Here is a 16829-nt window from a genome sequence, read left to right on the forward strand (position 1 = left end):
ACCGTTAGGCGTGATGGAGCCCTGCTCTCCTGGAGATGGCTGAACACCTGCCTGCCCATGGGAAGTGGTGAATGAATTCCCTGGTTTGCTTTGCTTGCGCACGCAGCTTTTGCTTTGCCTATTAAACTGTCTTTATCTCAACCCACGAGTTTTCTCACTTTTACTCTTCTGATTCTCTCCCCCATCCCACTGCGGGGGAGTGCGCGAGCAGCGGTGTGGCGCTTAGTTGCTGGCTGGGATTAAACCATGACACTTCTCCAGCCAGATGACTCATAAAGGTGTAAAAATATATGTCTTTGTCAGGCCATCCATCTGTTTGCAAGAGGCACATCAGTTGGCACTCTTGCTGTATTAGCCACAACCTAGACAGCAAGTACCCATTATAAGACCCCTTTCTGTTGCTAATTGAAATAATTAGATGGAAAAGTTCCATTTTGTTTCAGAATTTTGCTGAAAGTGTTCTGCTAGTTCAGTGAATAAAATGAGGGGAAACACGTTGCTTTGACTGTGTTCATTACTGTAAGTTATTGTCTTACTGAGAAGCTCTGGTGCTCCCATGCAAGGAGAAGGACTTGCCATTTGGCAGCAGTGATAAGCGTGTCAGGGTGTGGCTTTCACTGTCGTCATGAAGGAAGCATGAAAGTTTGGCTAAGTCATCAGCTGCTATAAAATTAACCAGTCAGTGTTTTCTTGTTGGCTTCAGGGAGACTTGTTAGAGTTCAGCAGCTAAATTCTTCAATTTTTTTTTTTTTTCCCTGTGGCAAGATTTAATCTCTCCCTCCTGGGTTGCATCACTGAGTGTGCAGATCGCATCCCTAGAGAGCACCAATATTCCTTCCTTCCCCAGAGCTGCTGAAGCAGAGCAGGCTTTTCCTGCAGCATGCTGCCTGCACCAAAAGGTGGGCACTTAGGCACTTGAACACCAAAACTGAGAGTGAGAATAAACTTTCTGGTTATCTCAGTGCCATTCTGCTATAACCTGGGAATCCCGCTTCATTTCAATATGAAGAGGGTAGAAAAAATAAGTTGGTAAGTTGGGTATGGGAGCTGGGAGAAAATGATAGGAAAAGGGTGGAATGATGAGGCTATGGTGAGGAACAGTAAACACAAGAAAGACTCCCACTAGACAAGGAAAGAAAAAAGCAAATAAGTTAAGGAGGCTGGCAATTTAATGGTGTCCTGGAGAACTGAATTCTTATCTTATGTCTGTTAAGCTGGAGAAATCTTTTAAAAAAGCAGAGCAACTGAGGTCTACAGTAAAAGCGAAAACCCCACATTCCTTTTCAGCCCGAGAACCCCTGAGGGCAGGGGAAGCCGGGAGGAAGAGCAAAGGGGAGACAGCTTTGCCATGGGCTGTTTCCAGCCTGAGACATGGCTGTTTTTGCACGTGCTGTTTTATTGTGTTTGAATGTCATTTCTGCTAACAGAGACTTGTGTCCTTAAAGGACAACAGATCCTGGAAACTGGAGGACCACTCTTGAGCCAGCGTACGGAGGCCTGGGCCTGCTAAGTGTCCGTATGTGCCCATGTAGGCAGGGAGGGGAGGAAATGGTCACCCTCATCTACTGCAAGAGCTCCCGGCCCTGGAATGCTCATATGAAAGGGACTCCGAGAAAGTGTATTTAGTTGTCAGTGCTCCGTGCAACATTCCCGGAGATGGAGTAGCGGAGGCTGTTGGTAAAAATGTTGGAGTTAGCTAAAGCGCCGTCAGCGAGGTGAGGAGCAGCGCGGGCCGTAGCTGGGGAGGGAGGCGGCGCGGGGCTTGGTGCCAGCAGGCGCCGGGCAGTCGGGGCAGCTGGCAGAAATGATCCACACCCCTGGCTTGATCCAGCCTGAACCGGGCCTTGCTACCCAGCAAGAATGGGTCATTTCAAACCATGAGTTGGAGGGGAAAGCAGCCTGCCGGCCCCGCGTGGACTTCCGGAGGAAAAGAGTGTAAGGTGTAAAGTTACAGTTTTATAAATTAGTCATTCCCTGCTTATCTACGTGGGCACAGTTCTCTGTTCTACCTTTAATGAAAATATGGGTTGTTAAACTGCTGCTTTGCAAGTGGGGAAATCAGGTTTCTGGTTTTAGCACCAGAAAACTTAGTGTAATTATCTCTAGGTTCATTATGATGGCTTGAGTTTTTGTTGTAATTCCCATAAATTTAAACCCAACCCTTGCTGCTGCTAATGGCAACAGTATTACACTTGTGTCAGCTGACCCAGAAGACGTGTGTTTTCATTACCCCACAGAGGTACGCTCTGATTTAGTGAAGTGCTTCATAACTACAGTAGGTCAATAGGAAGTACACTTGAACAAATACAGTCTTGCATAATGCTTAATAGTAAGGAGAAACAGTGTTAGGCATCTCAGAAGAACCCAAGATGAGCAGGTATTTTTAACCTTATTAGCTCTGTGCCTCAGCTTCCCACTTGTAAAATGGTTTACAATTAAATGAACCAAAGGGATGTTCTGAAAATAAATTCATTAATGTTCGAGAAATATTCAGATACTATACCATGGAGGGTAATAGACTACCCCACTAGTAAATGAAAATTCTTTGTTCTGTAAAATACAGTTTGAAGAGAGTGTGCACTGGGGAAGATGTAGGACCACTCTCTGAACAGTGAGGATAACAAAAATATTGAATACCTGCCCTGCTCCTTTGTTGAGTACCAGCTACCTAGGACACTGACTGAAGTGAGTATTTCCTGTGGGAGCAATTAATAATGTAATCATATAATTTAAAACCATATTGTAAATCATGAATTTAAAGGGGACGAATTAAGATTATATGAGTGTTAGTGCTACCTTAATTGCTGCCACAATGAGCTACCTTACTTCTCACATTCCTTAACTTTGCTTGACTTTGCAACAGCAGTGCTCCTTTAATGTAGTGGGGTTTTTAATATAATAATATAAGTTTTTATATATATATGTATATTCTTCAAAGTCAAGTTACCAATTGAAATTAACTCCATGAGGAGTCCTTTCAGCACTTCTGGGTATTGAAACAGCTTAAAAAAATTCTGAAGCAGCCTTTGAAAAAGTGGAAATCAAAAGGCAAAAAAAAAAAAAAAATCAGTTAAATCTGATACTTGGAGGTAATTTTCAGTGTCACACCCAGGAATTCAGGGGTGGAACAGCCATTACTGCTAATGGTAGCTGTCTGGCCTAATCCCTCCACATTGCACTGGATATTTGTACAAGTCTAAATATATAAAGTGCACTAGGTGCTCTTTACAAAGTGCTTACTAGGGGCTATTTATAGTACTTCTCAAAATCTTCTTGTAGAAAAACTACTTTTAAGATATTTTGTCATGGTAAGCCTGGGCTGTATTAGCTGTGCACCCAGCGTCCCTAAGAAAGGAAGAAACAAGGTAAAATGGTCGTCATTTTTAATTCCTAACTGCTCTTAGTCTGTAGCAGGACCTTACGTATTTTCTTTGCATCAAAAAATGCTTCTGAAGGGACAAGCTTTGTGGCTACATACTCCGGAGAAGCAAGTTGAATCCAAGAGTCATCCTCTGTCCCTGGAGCAGAGACATCCCATGAACCTCCATCCTTTGCTGATGGCAGCTGTGGGGTGGAATGGGTGAGAATACTTTTCAGATAGCAGCACAGCTGGTGTTTCCTAACCAAACCTTGCATGTTCCCCTGGTAAATGGGGGAAGGTGACTGGCACATCATAGCCATTTGTATGCCAACAAAGGGTATTCTTTTTGAGTGGCTCCCCTCAGGGTCTCAACCTGGAAAACCTGCTCTTAAAGATAACCAGATTAATAAAGCAAGGGCATGAGCTGTTAGGAGGCAAATTATCTATCCATCTGATCCAGGTAGTTGCACTTAAATAGACATGAGAGGCAGCATTAAAGAAAACAAACCAAAATTTCACTTATATCCTGGTGTCCCTGTGTGGGTTTTAAAGGAAATTAGGGAAGAAATGTATTGGACTGTTTCTCGGGTTTAGTTGTGTTAAGACACTGCAATGCGGTTACATTTTGGATTTTGTATGTGACTTTGCTGATTTGTGCTGTTGTATTGTTATTAAAAGTATTCTATTTAGACTATAATGAAGTCAGATTAGGCTATAAAGTCTTCCTGACACATAATAAAAAACTCTACTATTTTAGATACTAGGACAGAAAATCAAGGAGATTTGATTTCTGAAATAGTAAAAGAGAGCCTTTACCCCCGCAAAGTCTATGCTGAGTCAAAGCAGCACATAGAAATAATCCACGTAGAGCACAGCACAACTGAGGAAATGCTGGGAATGGGAACATGATACCCATTGGCTTACGTTCCTCAGCGGTACATGCAGAGCGGACGTAGGTGTGCATCTGGAGCAAGGCAAGGCTTGAACCCACTCAACTGCCCCGGGTCCTTCTCAGTAGGACTTAGCTAATCTGTATATTTGTAGATGCAAGGATTTTGGCAACTTCACTGAAAACACGATCTGTTTGATTTCACTGGTCATTTACAGTAAGCAGACTCCAACATCATTCATGTTGAGAGCTGTTTGTGCAGCAGCTACTTGTGAAAAATATGTCATCTGCTTAAGAAAACCGCCACAGTTCAAGACTAAAATTACCATACTGCATTAGCCAATTTGTTCAGGGAGCTTTTCTTTCAAATTTGTTGCTAGCCCATGCTCAGAAGATATCAACTACTAGCTGGTCTAGTCTCCTGAAACGCAAGTATCTAGCTGGAAAGAACAACTTGTATCAGCTGGGCAGATATAATTAAAGTTTCAGGCTTACTTCATACCCAGGTGGAGACTTTGAAAGACTTAAGGGAATTTAGTGCTAATCCAAACCTAGTATCTTCCAACTGACGACATGATGGGCAGCATGGAACTGTAATTGGAAGGGCATTGGAGGGGGACTTGGAGAGATTACAGAAGAGAGAGAAGAGAGGATTAGACAAGCACAGGAATAAGTACAGCAACTTCAGAAAATTACCTAATGCAATGCAGTTCTTGTGTCTTTACGATATTCAGGATCCTGGGCTTGTCAGAGGGTACAGTACTACACACCTTTCAGTTCTGTTATAGAAATCTGCATCTGAGAATGCAAACTGTCAAAGCCTTTACAAGCTAAAGGAGGATGCTTAGGAAGATGTAGGCAGTTCAGCTGACAATGCCTCTTGTTAATCCTGCCCTATATTAAATCGTCTCTCCTTATCTTCAGATCTGTCAAAGCAGGACAAGTGATCAAACTTCAGGATGCCACATCCTTACGTCATGTGGCACATGGCCTCACAGGTGTGGGGGGCCCATGATCTGCCCACACCCACAGATCCTGCTTAATGTTCAGGTAGCCTCTCTGAAAGGATTTTTTGGGAAGGTTCCCTTTGATTGACACGGCATCTTCCACTGCCTGGGAATTCCTCTTTGCCATGCCATATAATCATTTATTCCAACAAGTGCTCAGGAGCTACAGTTAGGGATTAAATGAAGCTGCAAGCATGTGCATCCTCTTTTTATGACTTTGCCTCCATCTTCTTTTCCTAACGTTGCTTTCATACTATCTTTGTCTCTTCCCAGTTCTGCTTTCCTTTTATTGGTGCTTTTCTCCTTAATTCTGTCCCTCCAAACCATTTATTTCCTATCTCTGATTTGGGATGGATCTGTATGCTGTTCTCTCGTTGCCAGCCTTCTTGCCTCTACCTGATGATTAGCAGTCTTTTCTAACCATAATGTGAGTAGAATTTGGCATGCGGCAGAGCGCTAGTCTTAAGGAGCAGACACTGCCCAGAGGGACAGCGTGGGAAATGCACTGAAACCAGATGAAATCCAATATGACCACTTGAGATCCAAGTCAGAAAAGGCAGATTTTTAAATTAAATGTTGTATTGCAAGGTGGAGGAAGGAAATTAATGAATTCTGTTTCCCTTAGAATGAAGGGTGGGACATATTTTCCAACTCTAACCTTTTCCAACCTAAATGATTCTATATTTTTTCTGATTTTACTTATTATTATAATTTTAAGGAGCAATTGCAGATGAAAAATGATATCACTCTAGTTGATCCAAGAAGGCCGATAGAAACTTAGGATCTTCTGATAGCTCCAGTTAGGGAAGAAATTGAGATAGGTAATTCTGTGAAGTCATCTCATTTGACGATAAAATCCTGTTGTGCTTGCACATAGGAGGCATCAGCCAGCCAGACACAGTTCCCATGTCCACATCACCAAATGTAGCAGCACTGCCAGGAGAACTCTCTAGGCTTCTCTTAGCTTACACAAACAGACTCGCTTTCTTCTCATTGCTTACACGCCTCCATCAGGCTTTCAAGCAAGATCCAGCTAAACCATTCTTTTAGACCAGTTTCTTTTCTGGACTCATCTTTGTCGTCTTCTTTTTTTGAGCTGTGCTATGAATCTTTCAGATGTCTTAAGTCAGCATGAGCAGGCCAACACCAGGCATCTCCTTTTTCCTGAAAACGTCCTACTTTTTTTGCCTTTAAATGCTGCCTACATTTTATGGATGTCTTTCTGTCCCACATACACCTTCAATACACGTGATTTTTTTTTTTTTTTTTAGATCTTTTGTGGTGATAGCACCCAAACTTTGTCAGGAAAGGCACAGTTTCTACCCCAATCCTGTCTCATAGACCTATGTTTAGGTAAGATTCCTAGCCCTGGAGTGGTGGGATGTTTTCATCAATATTGTCACATTGTACTATTGGCAATGACGTAATAGCTTGCCTAATTAAATTCTAGTAATATGCACTGACATGGCTGATCAGTACTAAAGCTATTCATTTTATATAATTCTAATCTTTAAAATGTTACAAAAGCTATTTGAAATGAGTGGGTTACTGTAAATGAATGGACAGAGACCACAGTCAATAAGTAAAGTGCTCATTCACCAAAGTGCTTTAGCAAGGTTACATTTTGTAAAGATTTTGAAGCTGGACATAGTGTTGAATTGAAGCCCATCAGCCATTCCCATCATTTATTTGCTAAATGATTTGAAAAGAGATTCAAATGCCAGCAAAAAGGGTTGGGCAGAAGGACTACCAGGCTAGTCCTCAGCTCTCCCACTGTTGTGTTTGGCTGCCACTGAAGACAAAATGCAGTGCATCAAATTATGTGACACACCACGTTACATCAAAACATTGCCTTTGTTTTATGTTGCTTTTAATGTGAATTGAGACAGTATATGACACAGGACTTGTGTTGTGCCATAACAAGATGGAATGCAACTCAGTGTATAACTCAAGTGCACACTTAGATGATGCTTGTACTGGTTTGAAGAGCAACTGTTTGGCTTGACGTCTTCCTCAAACTTCAACAAGTTTCCTGCAAAGTTAACAACCACTTGCTAGTGACACAGGAGAGAGGAATACGCAAGACAAAACAAGTATCAGCCCACAGCATGTAACTTTTCAGGTAATGTTTATTAAGCATTATCTTTGTTTCAAAGCAGTACACTGGAAGAACATCCAAATGACTTTGAAGCTTCAAGGATAATTTTTGTGTTATATTTTAACAATGTATTTTATCACTATAGCTCGCTTTAAATTTGCTTCAAATATTAAACAGGCGCTGGCTATAGTAGTTAGCTGAATTGTTTATGGGATCAAAATCAAACTAAACGTTCAGAAAATTTTCAGCAAGAGATTCCAGTTAATGAAAGCACCATTTGTGATGTGCTAAAACATGTATACACATAGGTATTGCCCCATTTATCAGACATGAGAGCTAATTACCTCATCCACTGCTATATTTCTTCCATCCTCTGCATTTCAATTCCCAATATTAACACATAGGTGGTCAAGCTGACCATCGAATAGCCTACATGAGCATGAATGCATTAAATAATTTAATGTTAGAAGAGTTTATTAAACTGCCACATTCTAATCAGCATGCGTACCTGCCTTCATTAATCTTGCACTGGTCCATGGTGTGTCTCTACAGCCGACATAGAGTGTGCTAATGTTAATAGGAGCTCTTAACAAACAGGATCAGTTAATCAAGGCAAATTTACTATTAGCCACATGACCATGCATACTGAAATCTAATTACAATCAGATTTAACCTCTTCATTACTGTATTCATCCAAATTTTTTTGTTATCGCTTGTGATACTGAAGTATTCCAAACTGAGACATGATTATACTCATTTGAACAGGAAATACTTACATCAACTCACTTTTATTAAGAAGGGAGACTTTCTTTTTCCTATGTTTTCAATGTATAATGTTATATGGGTTATATTTGTTGCCAAAAGCAAGAAACCTAGTACCACTTTTTCTCATCCAAAGCCTGGCTACAGGAAATAATTGCTAGAACAGAATGTTGAAAAATGAACTTCAGTATTCTGGATTAATTCAGATGGAATTTAGCACTTAGTAAATTGTCAGTTAGCACTGGATATGGTGGATATAATTTAGAATATACTGGTTTTTTAGCAGCTAAAGTGTTTTAAGTTCTTAAGCAATGTATTTCTTCCTGATATCAATTGAACCATATTATTTTGTAACACTTGGCTATTTTCATTAGATCTTAGACTGTGATAAGCAATTAAGCTCCATCAGTGGCTGTGATTCTCTGAGTCTGTTCACAGAATGCGAGGGAATGGAAGGGACCTCTAGAGACTTAGTCCTTGATAGAGAACGGGTAAATGAAGCTAGTTCCATTTTAGAGCTATTGATTTTTATCTATTTTATTTTATTTTGTTTTGTTTTGTTTTATTTTATTTTCTAAAGGTCCTTTTTCTGTATGCAGAGAGTAGGCAGTATTAGTTCAGAGCAGGGAAGGTCAAGTCTGTTTCTTTAATTAGGAATCTGCATGACATTTTGGGTGGAAGAGCAATGCATTTTGAACCATAGTAGAGGGTAGGATTCTGAACTATTTTAAATTGCTGAGAGGGTCATTTGCATGGGGAGCTCATTGGCTGAGAAACACTATATCACTGCTCCTCTGCTTCATGGTACAGACTGTGGATTGGGTCATAGCAATGGCATTTGCTGACTTTTGGGTAGGGACCAACCACCAGCCTTGGGGACACTACTGAGCCCTGCATTAGTCTCTATCACTATGTGGACTTTGTCGTCACTCCTCTCCCTTCCACTCTTCCTCACCCCTTCTCCATTCTTCCTCCTTCTCCTCCGCTCTGCTGTTTAAACTGAGTAACTTCTGCAAAGGAGGTAAAGTCCTGGGATGGTTTCTTCCTCTGGGAAATCTGTTTGTTAAAAACCTGCCTTTTGGTGCAACCCGGTGCATTCCAGTGGGAAAGAAAATGTATTATTTGTGAGCTAGGGTAAAAGTCAAAAAGTCAGCCCAAGACAGGATGGTAGAGCTGAGTCCAGGAAGAGAAATGGACTTGCTAAGGCAGACTTTTTTTGTTGTTGTTGTTTTGCTCCCTCTCCTACTGTTCTAACACTCTCTCTTTTATCTCCCCTCTTGTCTTCTTTGTTACTTAGATTTATTAGGTCCACAGGGGTTTGCATTTTCTTCCTTTTGGTCCTATTCTTTCATCTTTTGGCCTCTTTTCCTTCTCTCAGTTTCTTTTTGTATTTCTGTTTCTCATTTTGTTACCTTACTCTTGGGCTACTCTTAACTTACTAACACCTTTAATGCAAGGTGCGTTAAAGCACTTCTTTGAGGGTGCGTGAGTGTTTGAGGGTGTTTTATGCCTGTTCTGTGAAGACTTCTCTGTTACAAATAGACCTTTGTATTTTTGCAACTGTAGGTTAACATTGCTTGCTGTGCTTGATAGATGGAGTCTTACATCATACATAAAGCTGGGACAATCAATTAGCTGGTAAGAACAAGGACTGTTTCTCCCTAACCTATCCTAGATCTTGTAGTATCATTCTCTGAAGCGATGGTTCAGCTTCACCCTTGATGAAGACTGAGGAACCCAATCAGCTGAACTTTTTATGTGTGCCAAAGACCAGGTGAGTCTTCATGTTTGCCCTGCCACAGAAGTCACTTTCTGCTAAACTATACACTTCTTAAGGTATGTGAGTGCATTTGGAATGAAAGCATGGCTGTCACCCAATTGAGTATCAGTTTTGCTGCAATGTACACACTCTGAAGGCATCACGCACAGTACTTGTTGAATTTTGGGGAAAATGGTGCATTTGTAGGTCACTACCTAACTTGCAGAGAAACTGTAGGATAAAGAGAATTTGACTACCATGAATGGGACGTAGTGGTGGTGGGGTGCGGGAGAGAAGGCATTTCTTCCAACCTAGCTGTTACGTAGTTATACCGCTTGTTTTTTCAGTATATCTAATACTCTACATTATAACATATTTAGGGACTGTATTGGTATCTGGTGCTCTGAACAAACCCAATAACATTGTCAGGGCTAAACAGAGCAATAAATAACAGAGCAAAACAAGAGAAAGATCTGGTTCTTCATTAGCAGAATATCCTTCCTCTGCTCTGCTTTCCTTTTATACTTCTGGTGCTTTCGATTGCAATTGCTGTATAAATCTGACCACAAAGCAGAACGCTGATAACTTGCTAAATGTACAAATCCAGCATGATAGAAGAATTTAATGCAATAGTATATGACTCAAATATAATGTAGTTTGGAAATGTCATATGATAATCCTACATAAAACCCTATTCATCACAAGGCTTCTGCTGTCAGGTCATGATGATGCTTTGATTATTTTACACATTATTTACACTGGATAGAGTTAGAAGGCATATTCTGTGCATGATTCAAGATGAAAAGTAATCCTTTAAAAGAGAGGGTGTATTCTTTGTACAGATGTTAATTTTGATCATAGGAAGGGGGGGAGAAGTACTAATAAAATTGGTCAGGACATAACAGTATTTTGAAATTACTCTTAAAAAGCGAGCAGATGTATAACGTGAAAGTATTTTAAAAAATTTAACATTACATTAAAGTAGCTGCCTGAGTTCTGTGACTGGGAATTTGTAAGCTAAAGGAGATATGACATTTGCTGTAATGAAATCAGGATGGCTAGAAAAAAATGTCTGAAAAGGACCTAGACTGGAGAAAAGAAGGACAATTCAGCAAGATTTGTGGCATCATATATCACGGGGCAATACTGAGCTCATAGCAGCTGTTTAACACTGGAAATGTGTGTTTATCAGTCCAACTGAATAAACAAAATCAAAATGGAAAGAGGGAGAAATTGGACACGGAGTCCTGGTGCTGTGTGTCCTGACTATTGCTGAAAGGGGCAGGGTGTCTGTAGCAAGCGGTGTATGGGGGAGAAGTCATGTATTCATCAAATGGTCAGTGAAGGGACCTGGAGGTCTGAGAATTACAGGCAAAACCGATGAGTAATGAATACTACACACCACATTTTCACTCTGCTTCCCCTTCCCTTCCCTTCCCTTCCCCTCCCTTCCCTTCCCTTCCCTTCCCTTCCCTTCCCTTCAGCTTCTTTCCTCATGCTGGGTTACATTTCAATAGACTCACAAATTCAGACTGCTGAGGAACTGCGTCCTTTCCCTTCCCTTTCCCTTGCCCTGCCCTTGCCCTGCCCTTGCCCTTGCCCTTGCCCTTGCCCTGCCCTTGCCCTGCCCTTGCCCTGCCCTGCCCTGCCCTGCCCTGCATTGCATTTTAAAGAACATGTCTTTCTTCCAGCAGCTCCCTATAAGGAGCAGATGACATGTGTTGTCCTGGAGATTCACTACTGGTCTGCTCAGATTCATCCATGCTCTGTGGATTCTGTTGGTTTCCACAGGAAAACGAAAAGTGCTGATGTAATTTCCCCTCGCATTTAAAGGATCTCTCCAGATTTAGCGTTTCCTTCTATCCCTGACTTACCAAGCAGAATCCTACCTACAGGCTGATAAATACTGATGTTGTGTTGATGATGCTGAAATTATCTTTTTCCATAAGGATTTAAAGTAAATATTCTTTATGTAAAAGTTCAGTTTGTAAAATATATCTCAGGAGACGGTGGTAAATTAAAATCATAAGCTTTTCCTTAATTATGTACAAGCGTTCCGATGGTCTACTGCCACGTTTTACTGAAGTAAACCACTAAAAAGTGTTTGCCACTAAATATTGATGCAGTTTTATTCCTTTTTTATTATCACGTTTGCTGAATTTCCTACACACATCAAATAGCAGAGAAAATAAAACAGGGCATAAACAGTTTTAGAAAATTAATGTTATAGGGAATTTGCTGAAGGAGCTGGAAGGCCAGATTAAAATATTTTCCAGACCTGCTGAGAGCTTATTTTAAAACATGACCAAGATAATTGTTTTATTTTCCTCTACTGAAACATCTGGAATAAGTTCCTAAAAAGATAAGAAGTGTATGCACAAAGTGCAACTGCAGCGTAGTGTTACACTCCCACATAACTTTTCATTTAATGTGTTTCAACTACCACCTGGCCAAACAGAGATGAAAATTTAGTAAAACATGTTCAAGCTCGAAGAAGTGTTCAATCTTTTGCTGTTCCCTACCACTCCTCACATGATTTGTCTCCTGCTTCTCTATCTCAAGGGCTAAATGTTTCAGGGAATCACAGTTTCTAGTCAGCGGAGTAACCACAACAAAGCTCTTCTGGAAATGAAAACTACATCCAGCCTCTTCTGCTTTTATCTGTAAATGAAACACACTCTTGTAAGGCTGTATCTGTTGTTATAGACCGTGATGTCTAAGGGAGTTAGGCACCCATTTATAAATCTCATCTTGGAAATCCCATCTGAAGAGAATTATTTCCTTATTCTTTGTGATTATATTAGAAGATAACTGTGCTCAGTTTTCTACACTGCCTGTGATTTATTTGCTGAAGACATAAGTGCATACAGCTTGAAAATATAGGAATACTTGTATTCAAAATAAATGATAATTTATTTCAGATCAATGGCAAACTGTGAGATGCTAAGGAGGTGCTTTTCAGACAGAAAGCTACATCAGGCCTTTTTGCAACAATATGATACAGTGCTGTCGATACCAAATACATCTGGAAGCAGGAGTGGGATGCTTTGCTGGGTAGTTCATGATCAGCTCCAGGCATCCCTTCTAGGAAAAGCATATGAGAATGATGCAAGACTTGCAAAAACACACTTGTTAATTCTTAACAAAAGGAAAAGGGGAATAATTATCCAATTGTAGTGATATATATGTGTGACACAGAGAGTTAACTCACAACTTCTTGATGCTGCAAACCTAACTGCACAAATTCTGGTAGCAATAGATGTAAAAGGTTGTGGAGACCGATGCCAGTTTCTGAGCTATTCTGTTAGAATATCCTTATTCTGCTAAAATTTAAAAATCAAAGCTGAAGTATTCTGTATTGGGTGATCTGATCGCTTTGTAAGTCAGGAGTCTGGCTTCTACTCCTTCAAAAAGAAAGACATGCCAGCAGCAATATAATGTCTTATGTCCAGCTGGAAATTACCACCAGAATTGTTGTTTCAAAGTTTTTTCTTGGAATAAATGCAGTTTCTTGTGACTGCCTCCTCAGCTCCTGAAACACTACGAAGAAGAAATGAATGAAGCCCAGAAGGTATACTTCAGCATCTTCTCCCCCAACCTTTTTATTCACCATTGGAAAGTTCTTATTTAATGATAACAACAAATTCTACAGGCTTACTTTTTTTTTTGTACTTTGTCAGGAACTGCTCAATTTTTAAAGTCAGAATATTTAATTGCATTTCAAATATTTTCAAAACAATGTTTCAACATTTTCAAAATATAATGCTTTCATTGTTATTTGAAATAACTTTCTATTTTAAGGAAGGCAGTTGACTGAGACAAATCAAAGTACCACTTTAGGGCTGAAATGCTATCTAGAATTTGCATGTGGTCTAAACCAAACATTTGACTTTTTGGTTTGCTGAGCATTTTGCTTTTTATTTGTTTTCAGGTCATTCCAAAATGAATCCCTTCTCATCCCCCCATTTCCTGGAATTGCAAGTGAGTCAAAAAACTATCTTATTTTAACTTTAGATAACCATCTTATCTATTAGAAAGAAACAAAGAGAAGAAAAATATAGAGATAAGGCACACAGGAGTTACCAAGAGTAACAAATGTTCATAGAAGTGTGTTTCAAAGAGTCACAGACAGACATTTAAATCCCGTTTCATGTCATGTGTTCTACAGATCTCAAAGGCTGGAAAGCTTTGCCTTGACTCAGGGTTTTTCTGAAAGCTCATTCCTGGATCCAAGTAGAGTTTTGACATGATTATAATTCAATCAGACGATAATGGTCCCATCTGGCAATAGAATAGCAGGTCAGCCGAGACTGATGAAGGTGACATTTTACCTTTTCCAAATTCTTCATTCAAGAGCTCAAAGGACCTATAAATTTGATATCCAGCTCTTCCTCCTCACTTCCTGGCAGCACGTCCAATTTTCAGTCCTTTCCTTTTCCCCTTTTTTCCTACATTTCATCTCCTGATGAATGTCATAAAATCTTACTTATTTCCTCACTCTTCATAATCCAGTAACTTTTCCCACCTTAACTTGGCAACATGACAGCTGCTTATCTGTGCTTTGACTTTTTAAAGTGTTGTCTTTTCTTACTTCTTAGTAGCCTTAACTAGAGAAGGAATTCGGTATGAGCTTGGCTGTGTCTATACCATTTCTGCAGCCCTTTCCACAGGAATGAGGAAAGCATAACAAAGGCAGCTATGCTTTTTTAGTACCAATGCAGACTTTCCCAGAGGTAGCCTGAATGCCATTACTTGGCATTGCGTTGTTTAGACTGCCATTTAGTATCTGAATACATTAGTATCTTGTGCTTAATTAAAGTAAACAGTGATTAAAAGTCTGATGATGCTTCCTAATTCAATACCAAGGTCTATGCTCAGAAGATGAGACTCTAACTGCAGATTGTTTTCCTCAGGAGTGAGGTTTGCATGTGAAGTTCCTTGTCTGTGCCATTTGCTTCTTTTTGCCATTTTGGTTGTGCCCGTACCTCCATCTGTAAGGAAGCCGTAAGCCTTGGGGAGGAGAAGGTAGTGAGGGAGAGAGGGTTTTAATCCGAACCATTTTGGTGTCTCTTTCATAGATCATCCCCTTCCCTTCTAGACAACTGCCAGTCTAAACATGAGGACGTGTGCATATAGGAGCGGGAAGCGGCAGAAGGAGCGTTAGGGAAGGGCCAGGAACCTCCTAAACTGGCTTCATCACTGCCAAAAGTGATACCGTGAAAGGATAATATATGGCAGAGAAGGATGCAGTATTTGTGATCTTGCATCGCTGGAGATACAAGAAGCTTATCTTGCTATAGGAATGTTCCGTATAGGATTCTTGTGTTGTTGGTCGTTGTCCACCCAAATGATACACCCCTGAAGATAACAACTACATCAATCTCCAGTGCTCTGCAAATTTCCCGAAGAATTTTTCAACAAGCTCTCCTAGGCTTTATTTCCTGTGCGCTGGCAGCAACAAACATTGCAGCAGGTTTTTCTGTCTGACACCTCTCGCTCGTCCTGATCACTATATTTATCGACACACAGATTTGTTTTTTCAAATCTCAACTTCAATCATACTCATTTTATCATCTCTGAAGATTGCTTGGCACTAATCTGGGTTTGGTTTGGGTTGGGTTTTTGTTTTAATGACGCTTCAACAGAGATCACTGAGTTTCAAAAAAACAAACATCCCTTCCAGCCTATCCAGAAAAACACACTGAAACCTAACAGAATAAACCTCCATCTTGTAGGGTCATTTGATGGATAAACAAAACACGTACTCAGTCCATACTTTGCTGGAACTTATCTTTACTTCTAACATCCATCCTTTGCCAGATTTTTTCATCCACATTTTACTGAATGGTATTTTATTCCTCCAGTCATCCTATACATCCTAACAGAACTATGAGAGAGCATGAGTTTCTGTGCTGTGCGTATGTGTAAAAGCATTTCATCCGCAGTGCTATTGGTTTGTTGCTGCCAATATTGGAGGGTTTTTCCCTCTTTTTATTGCCTATTTAGTCAATATAACCTCATAGACTTTTAAGATTTTTGAGGTATGAAATACTTCTAATCCTACTTATTTTATATTAATCTTGTATAACAAAACTTAATTTTTTTCTAAGCAAAATATTGTAAAGACATTTTTAGTGTTGAGTCAGCAGCTCTGAAATACTGAAAAAATAAATTTAGCAGCATTTCTTCATTCGGTCTGTAGTCCTATCTCACTGTATGTGATACTCTAGATAGGGGAGGAGGCGTTTGAAATGGATTGGGAGTTTCTCTTTTGTCTGTCCTTTCTAAAGATGGTTTTCGGGAAGGGGGGAGGATGAGTGCTTAGGCTGTGCGGTTGCAAGTTCCACATTCCTACTCCTTCAACCTTTAGGAGATTTCTATAAAGATTGCCCTCCCTGTGCTTGGTCTTGTTCCCACACTCCTGCTGTTGACACCATCACCTGCCTACTCCCAGACTCCCCCTTATCTGCAGCAAAATGCAAATCTTGTTCAAATGATGATAGTGATCTCACACCAAGTAATAGCTATTTTGTTGCAAATCATCAGTCATGTATCCCTTGCGCCCAGTATTGTCACCAGATACAAAGAATAGGCAGGTCAAAGCAGCTCTCTTAAAACTAAGACATTAGGTCAAGCCTAACACTCAAAGGTAAGCTGACATTTTCCCACATAGAAACCCTCATTCTGTGCGTGCAACAGAGAAAATTTGAGGAAGAATAGAGAATTTGACCAAAAAGCAATATTAGGAACAACATATCCACCAATGCAAGTCTCTTCCTAACAGTAACTTTCCTAGTAGCTGCTTAATGTCATTCCATGACCAGCAGGATTATGTTCACTGGGTACATCCTTGCTGCCTGGTCTTCTCCTTTGCCTCCTGCAGGGAGTGCTGGTCAGCAGGTGCCTGGGGTGCGGGAAGAGTGCTCTAACTCCCTGCGGTGCTGCCTACTTTT

The sequence above is a fragment of the Pygoscelis adeliae genome, unplaced genomic scaffold (assembly GCF_000699105.1).
Source record: "Pygoscelis adeliae isolate BGI_AS28 unplaced genomic scaffold, ASM69910v1 Scaffold10, whole genome shotgun sequence".
Taxonomy (NCBI): domain Eukaryota; kingdom Metazoa; phylum Chordata; class Aves; order Sphenisciformes; family Spheniscidae; genus Pygoscelis; species Pygoscelis adeliae.